The sequence below is a fragment of the Ursus maritimus genome, unplaced genomic scaffold (assembly GCF_017311325.1).
Source record: "Ursus maritimus isolate PB19 unplaced genomic scaffold, ASM1731132v1 scaffold_6, whole genome shotgun sequence".
Lineage (NCBI taxonomy): Eukaryota > Metazoa > Chordata > Mammalia > Carnivora > Ursidae > Ursus > Ursus maritimus.
In genome coordinates, this window is record NW_024426774.1 from 55786890 (window position 1) to 55804639 (window position 17750).

The 17750-nt window shown below is 41.8% G+C and overlaps 1 protein-coding gene across 1 annotated transcript in view; it reads left to right on the top strand.

Moving 5' to 3' along the window:
- The window catches only part of PELI1 (pellino E3 ubiquitin protein ligase 1), a 60928-nt gene extending 59383 nt beyond the window's left edge, over nt 1-1545 (top strand). Inside the window, exon 8 of the transcript XR_005832953.1 lies at nt 24-1545. The gene's annotated coding sequence lies outside the window, so the exon portion shown is untranslated. The remainder of the gene's footprint in view (nt 1-23) is intronic.
- Nucleotides 1546-17750: the final 16205 nt, after the last annotated feature.

The window sequence follows — 17750 nt, forward strand, 5'->3', positions numbered from 1 at the left end:
CCCCTACTCTACTCTTCCCTCAGGATACCTCGAGAACCATGGGTGATGCATGATCTTCTGACACATAGACTGAGTGAGTGAGGGCACCAGTGGAAATCCATCCATTTGTTAGAATTATATTTATCATATAAATTTAAACACTGGGGCCCCTTATCCTGATGGGTCTTCTTATGCTATCCCACTTTAGAGGACCACTGGCTAAGAGATCTATGATCCATTCTTTCATATATATGTTCCAAGCATTAACCCTGTAGCAAATCAGATCACCAAAATACTGCTTAGTGAACTATATTATTCTGTCTCCCACTCCCACTTTCAGAAATAAGTATACTTTAAGACCATGCCCTCAAATTTTATCTACACAGTCTTGCAACAGGTATTTGAATATCTGCTATACAGCAAGCCACACTGGGTGATTTAATGGGAAAAAAATCCCTGCTTTCATGGGGCTTATATTTTAGTGGGGAAGATAGAAGTAAGAAAAGTAAAAGGTACAGCATGATGGGTAGATAGTGAACAGTGCTGCAGGTTCAAATAAAGCAGGAAAGGGAGATACAAAGTGTCACGGGTGATGCGTGTGGAATGTTTGCAATGTTAAAGAGGAGGGCGAGGGAAAGCCACACTTAGGAGAAGAGCATTTAGGCAGAGAGAATAGCAGTCGCAAGAGTCTTGAAGTAAAAGTGTGGTTGGAATATTTCGGTAATGGCAAAACGGCAGTGTGGCTGTGTAGTATGAAAGGGAGGAGTACTAGGTAAGGCCAAAGAGGAAAAAGGACGAAACATATCACGGAGTGCCTCCTGAGCCTTGGCTTTTATCCTGAGTGAGATGGGGGCTCTAGGAGGATTTTGAGCAGGGAAGTGACATGATCCGACTTATGTTTTTATGGATGCCAATAGACTGGAGTGATAATGGGGAGACCAGTTAGACCATTGCATTACCCTGGAAGGAAATGATGACGGCATGGATCAAAGTGGTGGCGGTGGAGCTGGTTTGAAAAGTGACCAGAATCTGGATATGTTTGAAGGAGAGCTGACAATAGTTGCTGGCAGATGAGATAATAGGGCGTAAAAGGAGAGGAGTCAAGAATGACTTGGCTCAATTAGCCTGAGCAACTGGAAGAATAGAATTGCTATTTAAAGTGGAGATCATGAGAAGAAAAGATGGGGAGGAGGGCGCACTGCTTGTGGAATCAGGGACGTAGCCTTGGACATCAGATTGAGACTCCCCTATTACGAGGTACTTGCCAAAGGTAAGCTGTCTCCGCTTGTTTTTTAAGCTGCTGGCAAAGTTCTTAACCATCATGAATAAAGTTCTCCATACACACTCTGTTAGCTTAGAAACAAGAAGTGTTTCTCCTGATTAATGGCAAACTTCCTGTCATTAAATAGAGAGTTCAGACACCTCTCATGTTTCTCTCTTTGCTTTGGCTGCTCTCTGAGGAAATGAAGTTCTCTGTTTTCAACTACAGTAACTTCCTTTAACCAGTGCATTCTGATAGTTTTTCTCCCTTCTTTTCATGTACATCTTTTTCTGTAGCTCTTGCCTTAAAAAAAAAAAAAAAAAAAAAGTCCTTTGAATCAATATTTTGCAGCTTCAAATTCTGGCAGTGACAAAGCACAAGTTGCGTTTTATTTTTAAAAATCTTTTGAATATTCAAATGTTTACGGAAAACAAAGAAATCTTGAACCTGTAAGTCCAGATTTCAATACCCAGCTTCACTTAAAGAAATATGCCTGTATTTGATAATACTGTCAGCAGAAAATGGAGTAAATAAGATCAGAGTTTTCCTAGTAATTGTTGTAAAGTATCATGCCCAAACATTCTGTTACATGATATGATGGGAATGCTGGTCTGTTTAGGTTGACATTAGATTGTATACTCAGCGATGTATATTAAAGTTAAACCGTAGCATAAAATAAATCCCTCACAGCTAACATATGACTATTTGTTATGTACGCACAATTTTAAGTATATTATTTAAAGCTGAAAACAGCTCCGTGAGGTAAGAATTCTTGTCTCCATTTCACGACAAAAACCAGGTACGGCTTCCCCAGCTGGCCCAAGGTTCACGTGGCTCACGCTACAGGAGGTGGAATTTGAACCTTGGAAGTCTTGCCCCAGGCCTGTGTACGCAGCCACCGTGTTTGCTCCTTCCCCCTTTTTTATTGAGTGGGATTCGAAGTCTATTTCATAACTTTAAAAAAAGATTTAAGGCAGCCAACCAAAATTATAATAAGATTAAAACATAAAAAAGTTTGGTATTATAACAAAGCAAGATAGAAGCAGAAGTGGGGTGGGTACATGAATGGATTTAATGAAGACCTATAAACGTGCTAAATTTAAGTCACAAATCAGTTTAGCACAAAGGTGTTTAGCAGGTTATTCAGTAAGGGGAGCACGATCCGTTACAAGATCCCAGCAGCTACTTAGAAGGTAGCAGCAAATTCACCCATGCGGAAGCTCATGCTCGTTTCTAGTCCTGCAACCAGAGAAACTCACATCCAGGAAATAGTGCCATTCTTTCGTATAGGTAGATTCATGCAGGTTTGTCTTTCTGTGACTGGCTTATTTCACTTAACATCATGTCCTTAAGGTTCATATTGCAAAATTTCCTTTTTTAAGGCTAACTTGTATTCCAGAGAATGTATATACCATATTTTCTTTATTCACCTGTTGGACTTGTAGGTGGTTTCCACATCTTGGCTCTTGTGAATAGTGCTGCAGTGAACTGAGAGTGCTAATATCTCTTCAAGACCCTGATTTCAATTCTCTTGGGTAAATACCCAGAAATGGGATTGCTGGATCAAATGGTAGTTATATTTTTAATTTCTTGAGGAACTTCCTTTTAAATTTCGTATGTTCCATAGTGGCTGCACCATTTTGCATTCCCACCAGCCGTGTGCAAGGGCTCCAATTTCTCTACACCTTTGCCGGCGCTTTGTTGTCTTTTGTTTTTTGAAACTAGCCAACCTGACTGGAGCACCTGGGTGGCTCAGTCGATTAAACATCTGCCTTGGGCTCGGGTCATGATCTCGGGGTCCTGGGATGGAGCCCTGCATTGGGCTCCCTGCTCAGCTGGGAGTCTGCCTCTCCCTCTCCCTCTGCCCCTCCCCCCTGCTGTGCTCTTGCTCCTGTATCTCTCTCAAGTGAATAAAACATCTTGGGGGGAAAAAAAAGCCAACCTGACAGATGTGAAATGACATCTCCCTGCGGGTTTGATTTGCATTTCCCTGATGATTAGTGACATTGAGCATTTTTCATATACTTGTTGGCCATTTGTATATCTTCTTAAGAGAAATAGCTATTCATTTTTAAACAACTTATTAGTTGTTTTTTGTGTTTTTTTTACTATTGAATCATATGAGTTTCTTATGTATGTTGGAAATTAAGCCCTTATCAGATATGGTTTGCAAATGAATTCTCCCATTCCACAGGTTGCCTTTTCATTCTGTTAATTTTTTGCTTTGCTGTGCAAAAGCATTTTTGTTTGATATAGTACCACTTGTTTATTTTTGCTTTTGTTGCCTGAGATTTTGGTGTCCCGTCTGCTCCTTCCCCACTTTAATGATAGAACACACTGAAGGAATTTCCCACGTTGATGAGCTATCATGATGCCTGGCACATAGTAGATGCTCAAAGACTATTTCTTAGATCATTATAGGAAACTGTTAGAGCTCTGAACCATTAAGCCACCAAAACAGTGTCCAAGGAGGAGCACTAACAAAAACAGTCCGAAAATGAAGGTTACAGAAGCTGTTTGATCAGAAAATGGCTTTTATTGGCTGAAAAGATAAAAACGGAAAACGTGGAGACATCACAAAAAGTGACAATAAGTAGGTGACTGGGCAACAAGCAGAAACCCAGAGATGATGCCAGAAAAAAACAAAAAGGATTGTCCTGGAGAAGAGAGAAAGAATATCGATTACAGCCCAAAAGTATGTCATCCAGACTTGAGTGCCTGTCATTGGTAGGAAAGACACAAAAAGCAATCCAAGATTAAAAGGCAAAATTAAGCTCTGTCCACCTTAGAATTTCCTGAAGTTCCACAATATCATATTACTGTGTAACTATTACTAAAAATACAGACTATGAAACTAGAAGGGATCCTGGCAATCAAGTTACAGTTGAGAAACCAAAGCCTAGTCAGGCAAAGTGGCTACTGACTGATAAATCTAGTACTAGAACCTCTGTTTCTTATGTCCACTTAATTCAGGGACTTAGGTCACCAAGATTCAGTTAAATTCCCAAGTTTTGTTTGTTGAAGCCAAGATAGCTATGTTGCACTTTAATAGTTTCTATTTTTAAATTATAAGTGCCAAGAGTCAAAACATCAACTGTCGTGTTATAAACGATAACTTCCAATTGTAGGGGATGATCTGCTTCAGAATTCTTTCATCCAAAAGGCTGCCTAGTTTGGAAAGGAAAGAGAAGAGGAGGAAGTGAGAATCAAAGCTTCGTGCAGTAGTTTCACTAATAGCCCTTTGGTACTCTGCATGAAATCATTCAGCTAACGGGAGTGCTCACTCAATGACAAGGCTCTTCTGTCACTTTTTCTGTTTATTGTGAAGTTAGCACAATTGTTTTGGACACCACACCTCTGAGGGAATGCAGCTTGTTCAGCGACTCCTCACTTTCAATTGGCTTCTTTGTCAAATGACCTTTGGAAGATGAGTTATTTGAAATGGTGATTGTAGTGTCTCATCAAAACGTTAAAATTACTATATTGCCAAGCAACACAAAACCTTCTTTAATCCACGATATAATTGAATAATAATAGTAGCCTAGGGCGCCTGGGTAGCTCAGTCAGTTAAGCCTCCACTTTCCACTCAGGTCATGATCTCAGGGTCCTGGGATCAAGTTCCACATTGGGCTCTCCGCTCCGCGGCGAGTCTGCTTCTCCCTCTCCCTCTGTTCTCACTTTCACCCTTTCTCAAATAAATAAATAAGATTTTTAAAAAAATAGAAGAGAGAAAGAAAAAAAATTTAGGAAGACCAAAAGACGGACTTTAAACAAAAAAACAGTAACCTAAACCCTAAGTGCCCATAAAGTTGTCCAAAGCTTGAATCATGAGGGAGAGATCCCTAGGTAGAGAGACAGTAGCTGACAGTAGCACCTCGCTGTACAAGGACAAAAGAAGGGATTTCCCACAAAATGGCTATCAAAGAGCTACAGCAGGTAAGAGCCCCCAAAGCAGGGATGGGCTCAGGTGCAGGTTATAACGGGTAAGGGGAGGAATTCTTAGTAACCTGTTAGGATCTTAGTAACATGATAACAGGGGGTCTTAGTAACATGTTAGTATCCCTAAAGTAATTACTTCCAGAGTTGAGTGTAAACAGGGGCTGGGGATGGGGTGGGGTATTTGAGAATTTATTGTGCATCCCCCATGAGAAACCATAGTAATTACCCACATGTCCAGGTGTGGAAATTAAAGGAAGGAACCATAACATCAAGAGATTGGCAGTTTCTTGGAGCTCTCTGTCCCTCTGTCTCTGTCTCACACACACACCCACCAAGCAGCTGCTTCCAAGTTTGGAATAAGTATAGCTTCTCAAGATGACTTTTTGAAAGAAACAGTGTTCACTTGAGTGTGTAAATTCTAACAAGTTTGTTAGTGTAATTTCTATATTAGTCACACTGCATGAATGCAAATGTTAGTTATATTTTTGATTGATTTTATTCAAAGAACTCAGCTATGGCAGGAATTCGTGAAAGAGGTGTACTATGCAAAGTTGGTGTCTTGTTGCAGAGATAACAAATATAACTATGAAGTGATACCTGTGATGTGATGAAACGAAAGTCAAAGATAGTCCTCTTGAGACATGGCCTTTCGCAGGCAAGCACTAAAAGAATGTTCACCGCTTTGTCATGTGCTGTAGGAATTTAAAAGGTTGAGAGGCTACAATCAAGAGTTTGTTTGAAAGTGCTTTTATGGTTTCATTATTACTACTGACTTCAAATATGGCCATATTTATTTACCAAAGTGTTTTAATTCCTCTTTAAATACAAAAGGACCATTGAAAATGCCTGGGTGGAATTTCACAAACACGAGAAATTCTTCAGACAAGGCATGAGTCCAAGCCTTAATCCAGTCTGGCCCCAGATACCGGTCCTTAGATGTTCTTTTATCAGAGTAGGTAACAATGAGCAGTTATTCGCTGTAAATAAACTAGAGACTGAGTGAGGGGAGTTTGAAAATACTGAGATAAGCGGTCCCCCTTTAGAGAGGATCCGGTTATATTGAAGCCAGAGTTTCCTGTAATTTTGCAACACACTTTTATGTTTAGCTCCTTGGCTCCACTGTGGTTAAGAATCTCATTACCTGCTAACCTATGGGAACAAGATAGTCCAGCTCGCTGGCATCAACGAGTTAATACTCAGTCTACTTCATGTTAGTCCCTTAAGACTTTGGTGCTGGTCCTTTGTGCGGAATTAGACTTGTCAGAACAGATGGTCCCAGACTAATAAAACTTCAGTTGAAGTGGCCTCTTTGAAATATAACAGAACCAGAGAATCTTCAAGAAATTCTGAAATTATCTTCAGTTTAAGTATTTTTTAAGTCATTCAATGGCTAACGAAAAGGATATTCCAAATTATTCATAGCTGAAACACTTCTGAAAGGGTCTATCTAGTTTGAGGGGACAGAGTTCAGTGCAGTGAGGCAACATTTGAAATCCCCGAACAGATTCCAAGGAATTGTCCCTGTTAGCCTGTATTGCAATTTAGTTATATGCTGATCTGTGACACTGGTTTGAATATCTTTTTGATCTGCAAAAATGTTTGGTTGTGATGGGAATTTGAATAGGCAGTTGATCTTAACCTTTTTATGTATTTCTTCATTATGATGAATTAAGCCTGCTCACCCATGAAATATACTACAAAATGGGAGAGACATGAATGAAAGAATGGGCAGGACATGTAGTAGTTTAAATTTTTACTGAGAATATTACATTAATTTGATTTATGCCCATAATGGCTGACACTTTGAGCTACCAGTCAACCTTCTGGATTCTGAAATACCCTTGGTCTGATTTGTAAGTACACCTGTAACCACAGGACCCAGCATTCACTAGAGAAGATTTACACACAAACGAGCAAGAACATGTCCAGAAAATCTATTTTGTGACTTTGCTTTTCCACAGTTTCTCTTTATGTGGAAAGGTGATAGAAGCCTTTATTTGGAGAACTAGGTATAATTAAACAAAATGGAATCTTATGCAGTGACATCATCTTCCTGGCTGGCAAACACTCCATGACTTTTAAGGTCCTCTTTCATTTGCTTGTTTGTACTCTTTATTTCCAGCTAACACAGCATTTCTGAAATGCCAGCATTTGCTTTCTGTTTTCTGATGCTGTGTCTAAGCAAACTCAACTTATATGGGTGCCAACAAAGTAATGCCATGTTTTTGGAGAATTCCGGGAGATCAGTTCTCTAAGTGAAGTTGGAGAGTGTGGAATTGGTTTTTAATAACTCTAAAATTTCTGATCCTTTCTGAACCAAGTATCTTCTCATGGAGAAAACTATTTTATGACCAGCAAACATGTATCAGCGGCTAATATATACAGATCTTCCTCAATTTATGATGGGGTTGCATTCCAATAAACCCATCATAAATTGAAAATGTCTTAAGTTGAAAATGCATTGACTACTACTGAACATCACAGCTTAGCCTAGCCTACCTTAAATGTGCTCAGAACGCTTACGTGAGCCTACAGTTCAGTACAGTAAAACAAAGCCTATTTTATAATCAAGTCTTGAATATCTCATGTAATTTATTGAAAACTGTACTGAAAGTGAAAAAGCGAATGGTTGTATGGGTACAGAACGGTTGTAAGTATATTGGTTGTTTACTCTCCTGATTGTGTGGCTGCCTGGGATGCCGCCGCCCAGCGTCACAAGAGATCAAAGTATCCATCGATAGCCTGGAATAAGATCCAAACTTAAAATTCGAAGTACAGTTTCTGTTGAATGCATATCACTTTTGAACTAGCATGGAGTCAAAAAATTGTTAAGGGAAACCGTTGTAAGTTAGGGACCATCTGGAGTGACTGGATCAGAGCATGTAAGTAGAGCAATACGTCGTGATCAGTATGATTAGAAAAGCAGCTCAGAGCAAAATTCTTTTTGGTGTCTTAAGTCTGCAATGTGATTTAGACTGTGACTGAAACTATTTCTCTGATTTCATTCTGCTTCTTGAAGGCCAGAGGGCCTTTGATAATAGAGTCAGTACCCCCCTCTTGAAGGGAGGTCTGCGAGAGAATAAAATACTTGCAGGAGACAGAAGTTTGATCCTTCATAAAACCTGAGATTGTGATAAATAAGAGGGTGTCTTGCATATAATCAGCATTCAGTTAAATATTCATTGAATATTTGAGCAGAAGTGGACCCTTCATCCTTCATGAATGATGAAGAGCTATTTTTAATTTTCTAGCAACTTGAGATCACAAGATAGGAGAGAGGAACTCCACTCCTGAGTGGAGTAGAAAAGTAATAAGGGTCTTTGCTGACAGTTAAGATGCACCTTTTCTCTCTCCTTATTCTGTGGGACTCCTGGGGAAACCTCAAAGAAGGAAGCCTGTTGACAGCTTAATTGGAAAGCAAGAGCTGATTTTAATTTGATCTTTTTCTCTGAATGAGCATTACAATTTAACTTAAACTTAGTAATTTCAAAAAAAACATTAAATAAAAATGTCTAAAGAGAGGGATACTTTCTTTTCACTCACCATGAGAGTTGTTTCACTGAATATCTCTTAATTGCCTAATGAGTCGGATGAGTTTAGCCACTGAGAAAGGGACACATGTACTGAATACCGGATACCTACTTTGGGTTCATGATATTCACTACAAATATATAGAGCAGCTAGTAAGCAAGAAACACTGGGGATATAAAGATAAGTAAAATAGATATGGTCCCAACCCTCACAATGCCGAAAATCTAGTAAAAGGAAATGGATACATAAACAATTACAAAGTGTAAGTGCTAGGACAGAAATAAGATCTCAGTCTTTGTGGTTTGCAGAGAGCACCTAAGAGGGGTACTGATCGAAACCTGGGAGGTCAGAGAAGGTGCTAGATGGAAGTGATAACAGTCAGGAACCTGAAAGAAGGGGGAGGTAGCCAAGGATGATGGAAGGTGGCAGGTGAGGGCAGTGAGAATAGGATTCCCAGCAGAAGGAACAGAGGCTGTTCAGAGGCTCAGCACCAATAGAGAGTAGCACGTATTTGAGGAACTGAAGTTGAATGTGGCCAAGTGGAGAACAAAAGGAGGGAAATGGTAAGAGAAGAGGCCAAAGACACAGGCTGGAGACATATCAGACAGCTTTTGTAAGAAAGCCGTGATATTAAGCTTTATCATAATGGCCATAGGGAATCAGGGAATGGCAAGGGCAGATCTGCACTTTTGAAAAATCACTCGGCTGTACTGTAGAGAATGCGTGTACAAGACTGGAAACAGAGCTAAGGTTTTAGAATAGCCCAAGAGAGAGATGATGGGGAACGGCATGAGGGAAGTAACAGTGAGAATGGAGAGAAGTGGATGGATCTGAAACATATTTAACACATTTAAGAGTAAACTTGGCAAGACTTTATGATTGATTGAAGAGGACCCATGACTGTCTTGGGCAGTTAGACAGATGGTTGTTCATTTACCAAATTGGAATAACAGAAGAGCAGGTCTGGGGGGGGGGGGAGGCGAAGGTAATTTGAGATCACTATAAGATAGCCATGATGCTGCTCTGTTGCTTGTTGAATGTATGACTCTGATGCCCCAAAATGAGATCCAACTTAGAGATAGTAATGAAGATTTGGGGATCACCAGCCTGAGGTCCTACAAGTGAATGAAACTTCCCAGGAAGCCGTGACCTAGACAGACAGGAAGATTAACATTTACGGGGTAGAGGAAAAAAAAAAAAACCCATAATGAAGACTGAGAAAGAGATGTCATTAGAAAAAGAGACAAAACCAGAAGAGATGAATGATGTGGAAGCCAAGGGAAGGGAATGCATTAAGGAGGGGTAGTCTACAGAGTCACATTACTAAGGAGCAAAACAAGTCGGGGACTGAGAAATATCCATTGATTTGGCTACAAGGAAGGTGTTGGTGACCTTGACAACAGCATTTTCATAGAGTGGTGGGGAGCAAAAACCATGTTCTGGAGGTTTGAGAAGATCCTGAGGGATGAAGAGGTAGAGACCTGGGAAAGTCAAGTAGTTTGGCTGTGGAGGGGAGGAGATGGAAAGGGAGAGGGAGAGAAATGAAGGAAGGGAGTTAGAGAGGGAAGAGGGAGGAAAGGGAAGCAGGGAAGAAGAGAAAACTGGACAGGGATGTAAGGCTGAAGGAAAGTTTTTGTGTGTTCATTTTGCAGATGAGAACTACTTGAGGATGCTTGAAACTGAAAGGAAGGAGCCAGTGGAATAAGGGAGGAAGATAATGGACAGTAGGAGGGTAGTCCCTGAGTAGGATGGAAGAGACTCCCTTAGCACAGGGAGGAGTTAGCCTTCAGAAGCTAGTCTCACTGTAACTGGAAGAAAGGAAAAAATAATGGGTGTGGATATGAGTAATCTTGGAGGTGGGTGATTGAGGGGGGAAGTTCCTATCTAATGGGTTTTTGTATTTTCCCTCTGAAATAAGGAGAGGTCAACTGCTGAGAGGGAAACAGGAGAAGGAAGAGAGAAAAGTTTGAAGAGCACAAAGGAGATTTGAAGTGGCTACTGGAGAGAATTAGACACACTGCTAAGCAGCACTGAGGGCCCAGGTGAGGTTAGAGAAGGTACTAGGTATTGGCCATGATCTGCTTAGTCATGTAATTTGATCACCAGCATTTAGAGCCCCCAGGATTGGTATGGGGAAGAAGTTAGAATGATCCAACTTTGTCATATTCGTTAGATTAGGTTGCAAGTGATAGAAAAGCCCAAATAAGAGTGAACATGAAAGAGGTTGATTACTCTTTTATATAAAAATCCAGGTAGATTAATAAGGCTAGAATAGCACACCAAGGTGTCAAGAACCAAGGTTCTTTCTAGCTCCTAGTTTTACTATTCTCAGGATCTGACTTCCACATCCTGGTCCAGCAGTTTCTTCAATTCCATCCTTTTTGTTTGCGTTCCAGTCAGCAGGAAGAAGGAAGGATCAGGAGAAGCCCATATGCTACTGATACTTAAATCTGTTGGCCATAGAACATGGAACATCTAGTTGCAAAGGACACTGACAAAGAGACTTTATTATAGGTGGCCCTGTGCCCAGTTACATTTTAAATTAAAGGCTTGAGCCCAGACCATGGGAGATACTAATAGGGTTTATCGAAGTAGGTGCAACAGAATGGGAGTAGGAAGAAGAGGTATGCAGAGTCTGGTCAGATGCAGGATCTTTCAAAAATTCATCTCCGTTCTCTTGGACTGGGGGTTGGGAGTAATCAGAATGGTTCTGGCATTGTGTTAGGATAGCCCAATGAGGTTTGTATTAACTCTACTGTGTGGAAGAAGAAACTCAAGACTCACCCAAGAAACTGAGGCTGGCAGGGCTCAGTCCTGGTGAGTATGACTCCAGTGCCCAAATTCTTTCTACTACTTCCACACTGCTATTTGATGCCAAAGGGATAGAAATGTCTAGCATGAGGACAAATACCCTTCATCAATCCTTTCCATGCCTCGATCCAGGATGGCAGGCAAGACAGGGTAAGTAGGACTGTCTTCCCCTTTAGAAGTGATGGCTTGCCTCCTGGGTGTATGGTGTGTGTTTGGAGTACAAAGCACGGATGGCATAGGCAAGCTAGAGAGGCTAGATGGACAGCTTACAAGACCAGCATCAGTGCAAATGAAAGGAATAACCACAAGGGGCACGGAGAAGATTCCTGGCAAGACAAAAAATACTTCGTATGTCAATTGTCAAGCATTCACTATCAGATTCTGTGCATCTGCATTTTTTTTATTTATTCTTTTTTTTTAGTAATGTCTACACCCAACGTGGGGCTCAAACTCACAACTCTGAGATCAAGAGTCGCATGCTCTACCAACTAAGCCAGCCAGATGCCCATGCATTTTTATTTTTCATTTCAGAAACTTTTCTTTTTCCCATTTTATTTTTTGAAAGTTAATGCTTATGCTTGGTACAAATGCAAAAGGCACAAAAAATATACAGTAAAAAAAAATATATGTCCTCCTCCCTCCTCTGTCCCCCAGTTACCTTCCCTGGAGGCAACCAATGCTGGCAGTCAACCCTTACCCTCTCCTTTCCTTTCTCTCCCTCTCCCCATTACGGGCTGAGGTACATCAAGCTGAACTCTCCTCATTCTGTAAAAAGATACAGACCTTCCTAACGTAGCAATCTTGAAATGTATGCCCTAAAAATCAGATATACCAACAAAACACAACACTTTATTGTCTCTAATGACTTCTTGCTAAAAAGCCCCCATTCCTGGTGTAGGTGGAAAGCACTTAATGTTGCTGATTAAGGATAGCTCAGTCCCTTTAGGTCTAAAACAGTTCCCCTTGGCAAACGACTCAGTCCTTCCTCAGGGTTTGTCCTTCATCCCAGGCTTCTGTCTCCCCTTCCCACGTAGAAGGGAAGCTATAGGAAAGGTGCAGGGAAGGTCTGTCTGCCAACATCCAGGCCTTCCCAGCTTCCGTTGATGAGGATTGTTCTCTCCAGGCTTTGGGCCTGCATTGATTCCAGCTACGGACAGCCACAGTCCCTGCCTCAGCCCTTGGGCGTAAAGACCCTCGAACCTTCTTGGCCCAAAGCCAGGCCTCCTCCAGCCCATTCATGCTGTTAGCCTTCGCCATTCTCTCCTAGGGAAAACACAACAGGCCCCTAGGAACTGGAAGCATGATCACAAGGCCTCTTGTTGCCTAACCAGAGCATTTCCACTTCTATGTAGTTGGCCTGGTTCCAAATGGAAAGCGGGGCACACACGTCTTCGGCTTTAGGACACCCCAACCACTCACCTGGGGCAACCCTGTGCTTATACCCTCTAATCTTCCAACTTCCTGCCTGCTGCTTAAACTTTATCTTTCTTTCCTCTCGTAGGAAAATGACTCTAACGTCATATCCTGTGTTCTTCCTGGCACTATCTACAAACTGCTCAGGGGCAGTTCTCCAAGCTCTGCCTCATTGGTATATATAATTACATTTTTTTTCTTTCGATACAGTCAGGCTTTTGTTAGTCAAAAGCACTTGATTTCAAACTATTGTCTTGCCATGAATTTTTTAAAATCCTACTTTGAAACTCAAAGCTAAATGATGACTTACCCATTCTTAGCTGTTTTGTTTTTTTCTCTCTCTCTGTGACTCAATGCATGCCATTGACTCAATGGGTGGGGGAGCCATGGGGACAAGGGTTTACTGGGAAGGCAACATAAGTTGGTTGGATATCTCACAAATGCTATTTCCATGACATCAGCATAAGGTTTCCGGTGCTGGTGGAAGTGGTAACTTCCCTCCATAGCCAAACTACTTGACTTTGTCAGTGTGATAAATGCCACTAAGTGTGCGTGTTGGGAAACGGGTACCCCCACTTCATGGTGTTCTAAGCGAACGTGAACAAAGCCGAACTAGTGATTCCACCACCGTCCACCCCAATTATGCAGGTGCAAACCTGAGTCATTCATCTGGCTTCCTCTCTCCTCCACACCCCACGTTTAATCCACCTGGTATTTCGGGCCACTAAAGGGAAGGGGAGACTTTCTCATTTTCACAGAAGCACTGTATGGGCCAGTATGTCCTCTTTGCTGAAATCCTAGGCCAAGCCACCAGTGCCTGCAGTTGTCTCCTCCCGGCCATTGTCTCCCCACTTCTATGTTTAACCTCCTTCGATCCATTCTCCACAAAGCAGCAGATTTATCTTTTTAAAATATCAGTTAGGTTATATCACTTCCCAGCTTTCCTGCTTTAAATCCTCCATAAGTTTCCCATCAGTCTTCGACCTGGCTGGGCCTCCCTCTTCGGCCGCATCTCCTCATCCCCTTCCAAGCTGTCCCTCTTACTCTGCTCCAGCCCCACTGCCCATCTTTCTTCCCTCAAATACACCAGGTTCATGTCTTTTTTTTTTTTTTTTTAAGATCTTATATATTCAGGGGCGCCTGGGTGGCACAGTGGTTGAGCGTCTGCCTTTGGCTCAGGGCGTGATCCCGGTGTTATGGGATCGAGCCCCACATCAGGCTCTTCCGCTATGAGCCTGCTTCTTCCTCTCCCACTCCCCCTGCTTGTGTTCCCTCTCTCGCTGGCTGTCTCTATCTCTGTCAAATAAATAAAATCTTTAAAAAAAAAAAAAAAGAAGATCTTATATATTCATTTGAGAGAGAGAGAGAGACAAAGAGAGCCTGAGTGGAGGTGGAGGGGCAAAGGGAGAGGGAGAAGCAGACTCCCTACTGAGCAGGGAGCCCAACGTGCGGCTCGATCCCAGAACCCTGAGATCATGACCTGAGTTGAAGGCAGACGCTCAACCGACTGAGCCACCCAGGCATCCCACACCAGGTTCATTTCTACCCCAGATCTTTGCACTTACTATTTCTTTGCTAGCAGAGCTCCTTCCGCCAAGGTCACACTGCTGCCCCCTTTGGGGCTTCCTGTCTCAACTCGGGTATCACCAACTCGGATATCACCAAGTAACCACATCATACCTGAGGTTCCCTCTGCCATAAACCGTATATAGTCTTCTTCATAGCACTTAGTTCCTGAAATTGTATCTATTTGTTTATTTACATGTTTATTACCTATCTCCCTCTCACTTGGAATGCAACCACCATGGACAGGGACTTGGTTTGCCTTCTTTGGTACTGTTATTTTTTGCAGTAAACAGTGTCTGGCACATGGTAAACACTCAGTAAATATTTATGGACTGAAACCAGCTAATTTTAATCAGAGGGGAAAAGAAGGAAGACAATATTTTTTTAACTTCACAAGTACTAGTAGATACCTTTCTATTTTACCATTTACAAGAAATCATTCTACTAGTTTCTTTGTAAGGGAATCATAAGATTAATGTGGCTGCAAGACAGAACTGGCATCTATATTTATGGCACAGAAAAGCAGTTTTTTCAAATAATCAAGTCACATCAAAGTATAAATTGTTAGCCTTATTTGCCAGGTACGAAATTTGAATGATTGCATGTGTGTTGCTGTGAGCTTAACCTGCTGCCGGCTGCCTGCTATTTCAGGGTCCCTGATTGCTGAACGTTGTTGACTTGATTTCTTTCATTTTAAGTATGGCTGAAGAGGCAGGGCTGAGCAGAGGCAAGATGTAAAAAAAGAGGCAACATGAATGATTTTTCAGGCACACTATGAAACAATTACCAACAATCTTTAGGTATTTCTTATACTTTCAGTACTGAAAACGAGGCTCTCCTTGATATAGGCTATGAATTTTGAAAAACGGATATACCAAAAAGTCTTGGAACAGCTGCATAGAATCTGAAGCAGGGACTTTAAATTTCGGCTCCAGGTGACACATGTTAGAACAAAGATAGAAGAAAACTAGGCCTCCTCTTGGTCAGAATAGATGAGGTCAAAATCCTTTTCCTACCCTGGTGTCAAAGTCTGAAATGTCTACCTTTAGAGCTTCTATTTTTATCCTGGATTTCTCTTTTAAAATGCATGTATTCCTGGAAATACAGTAGACTGATTTCATGAAGATATTGGAACTAATTCGATCCATGTTCCTTCCACTGGGCGAGATTACCAGTAAGAGAGCCTGAAAGGGAAGGGCAGAGATGCACTGGAGGAGACCAGAAGCACCAACCCTGTCTTTTCTGAACATAGCATGGACCCGGTACAGTACAGTAGTTGTTGAACTACTTTGGATGATAATATTGTGGGGCAAATGATTTGAGAGTGAGTTTTGTGATGTGAGTTCGTCTGCGAAAATGGATTTTTTAGACTTTAAGTGTTGCTATGCAATATGAATTTTGATAGATTTTTTTCTAGTTAGGGTCCCAACAGGAAGCAGATGGCACAGTTAAATTAGGATAATTTGAGGAGAGTTTCTTTTCAAAGAGACTATTTACAAAGGGCAGCTGGGGTGTAGTGGAAACCCATGGGTCCCACAGTCTAGGAAGTAGGAGTGAGAAGCTGCAGAGTGGTTGACACCCTTTGGCCCTAAAGGAGTGATTTCCAGAGCTTGGAAAGGGAGAGCTAGTCAGAGCAGACCACGGTCAGAGGAGCAATGACCTTGACGCAGCCAGCCAGAGGCAAGCCCATTGGGAAAATGCCTTCAGATGAACACCTTGACCTCCTTCTCCCTTCCTCTGGTCTTCCACCAGGGCTCCTCGTTGGCCAAAGCCAACTGGAAGCTAAAGGCAAAGGGAACACATTCCTACAGCACCAGCCTCCCTGGGCAGAGGGGAAGGTGGGCCATGGTAGAGAGAGGATCTCAGGAGCAAGTAGAAGACATCCAGCATAATGATGCTTCCATTCACTTGACAAGAAGTTCTGAGAAAGAGCCATCCAACATCCTTCCCCTTCCCCACTGCAAGCTTTCAGAGTGTAGCTGCTATGGGCTGGAGAAGAGGATGTGTCCTTAATATCAGATTTGGGGTTTTGATTAATATCTCAGACTTATCTAATTTCTGCATGGACACTGTATTTATAACTGAAATTGATAGTCCATGACATCAGAGTGGGAAGAAAATTTAAGGGCCTACCAGAATTTTCATCCCAGAGCGGAGAAAGATGACCTTGCTCTCCCCCCCCCGCCCCGACCAATTTTATATATGTATATGTAAAGTCACAGTGGGGACAAAAATAAATAAGGTTGCATTTCGGTTAGGTCAGAAATCCGTGCTTATTCAACATACCACTCACATAATCTTTACCAACTTTTTCACTTTATAGGTAATGAAACCTCATTCCAGAGAGCTTGAGTCCCATGCCCCATTTCACAAGCCATTTCACAGCCAAATCCCAATTAGAAGTATGACTTCAGACATCTATAGGATATGCAGCTACAGGCTTACGTAGGCAGCTAGCAGGGGGGCAAACTTCAAACAAGGTCAAAGACATTGATTAGCTATCTTTGCTGTCTTTTGGCTGCAGACATTACCCTCAGGTGGAGCAGTATATGGTGAGTAGGGAAGTCTCACTGGCTCGGGCAGGCTTCCTTGTTACAACGATTTGTACCTCTGTTTTGAGGTTTAGACCTTAGTTTTGCAATTCAGAAACTCAAGTCATCGGTTCACCTAAGAATAATCAGGTCCTGATGAATTGATGCATTTGCCAATCTCTCTACAGGTTTAAATCAAAATGCCCATTGAATTACCCTGAGAAATGTTATTGTCAAAAAGACAAGACTGGTGTCAGCGGGTCAACATTCCATGGCTGAATGGCTTATAGAAAGGACATAGATCAGACATTCATTTTCATTCTCAAGAAAATAACTCAAATTATAAATACCATTGATTGTGGGTCAAAGACATAAGTTCACATGTAAATGACAACATATACTATTAATAAATTGCTTTACTGATGATATGCCCTGCATTTTTACAAATTCCTGGGTGTTTTTTATGTGTATATAAGATAACATAGTAAAACCCTGGCATCATAAAACTTTGACTAGCCAGAACTTAATTAGAACCCTTAATTAAAAGAATTTCTCTTGGGGGGGCGCCTGGGTGGCACAGTGGTTAAGCGTCTGCCTTCGGCTCAGGGCGTGATCCCGGCGTTCTGGGATCGAGCCCCACATCAGGCTCCTCCGCTATGAGCCTGCTTCTTCCTCTCCCACTCCCCCTGCTTGTGTTTCCTCTCTCGCTGGCTGTCTCT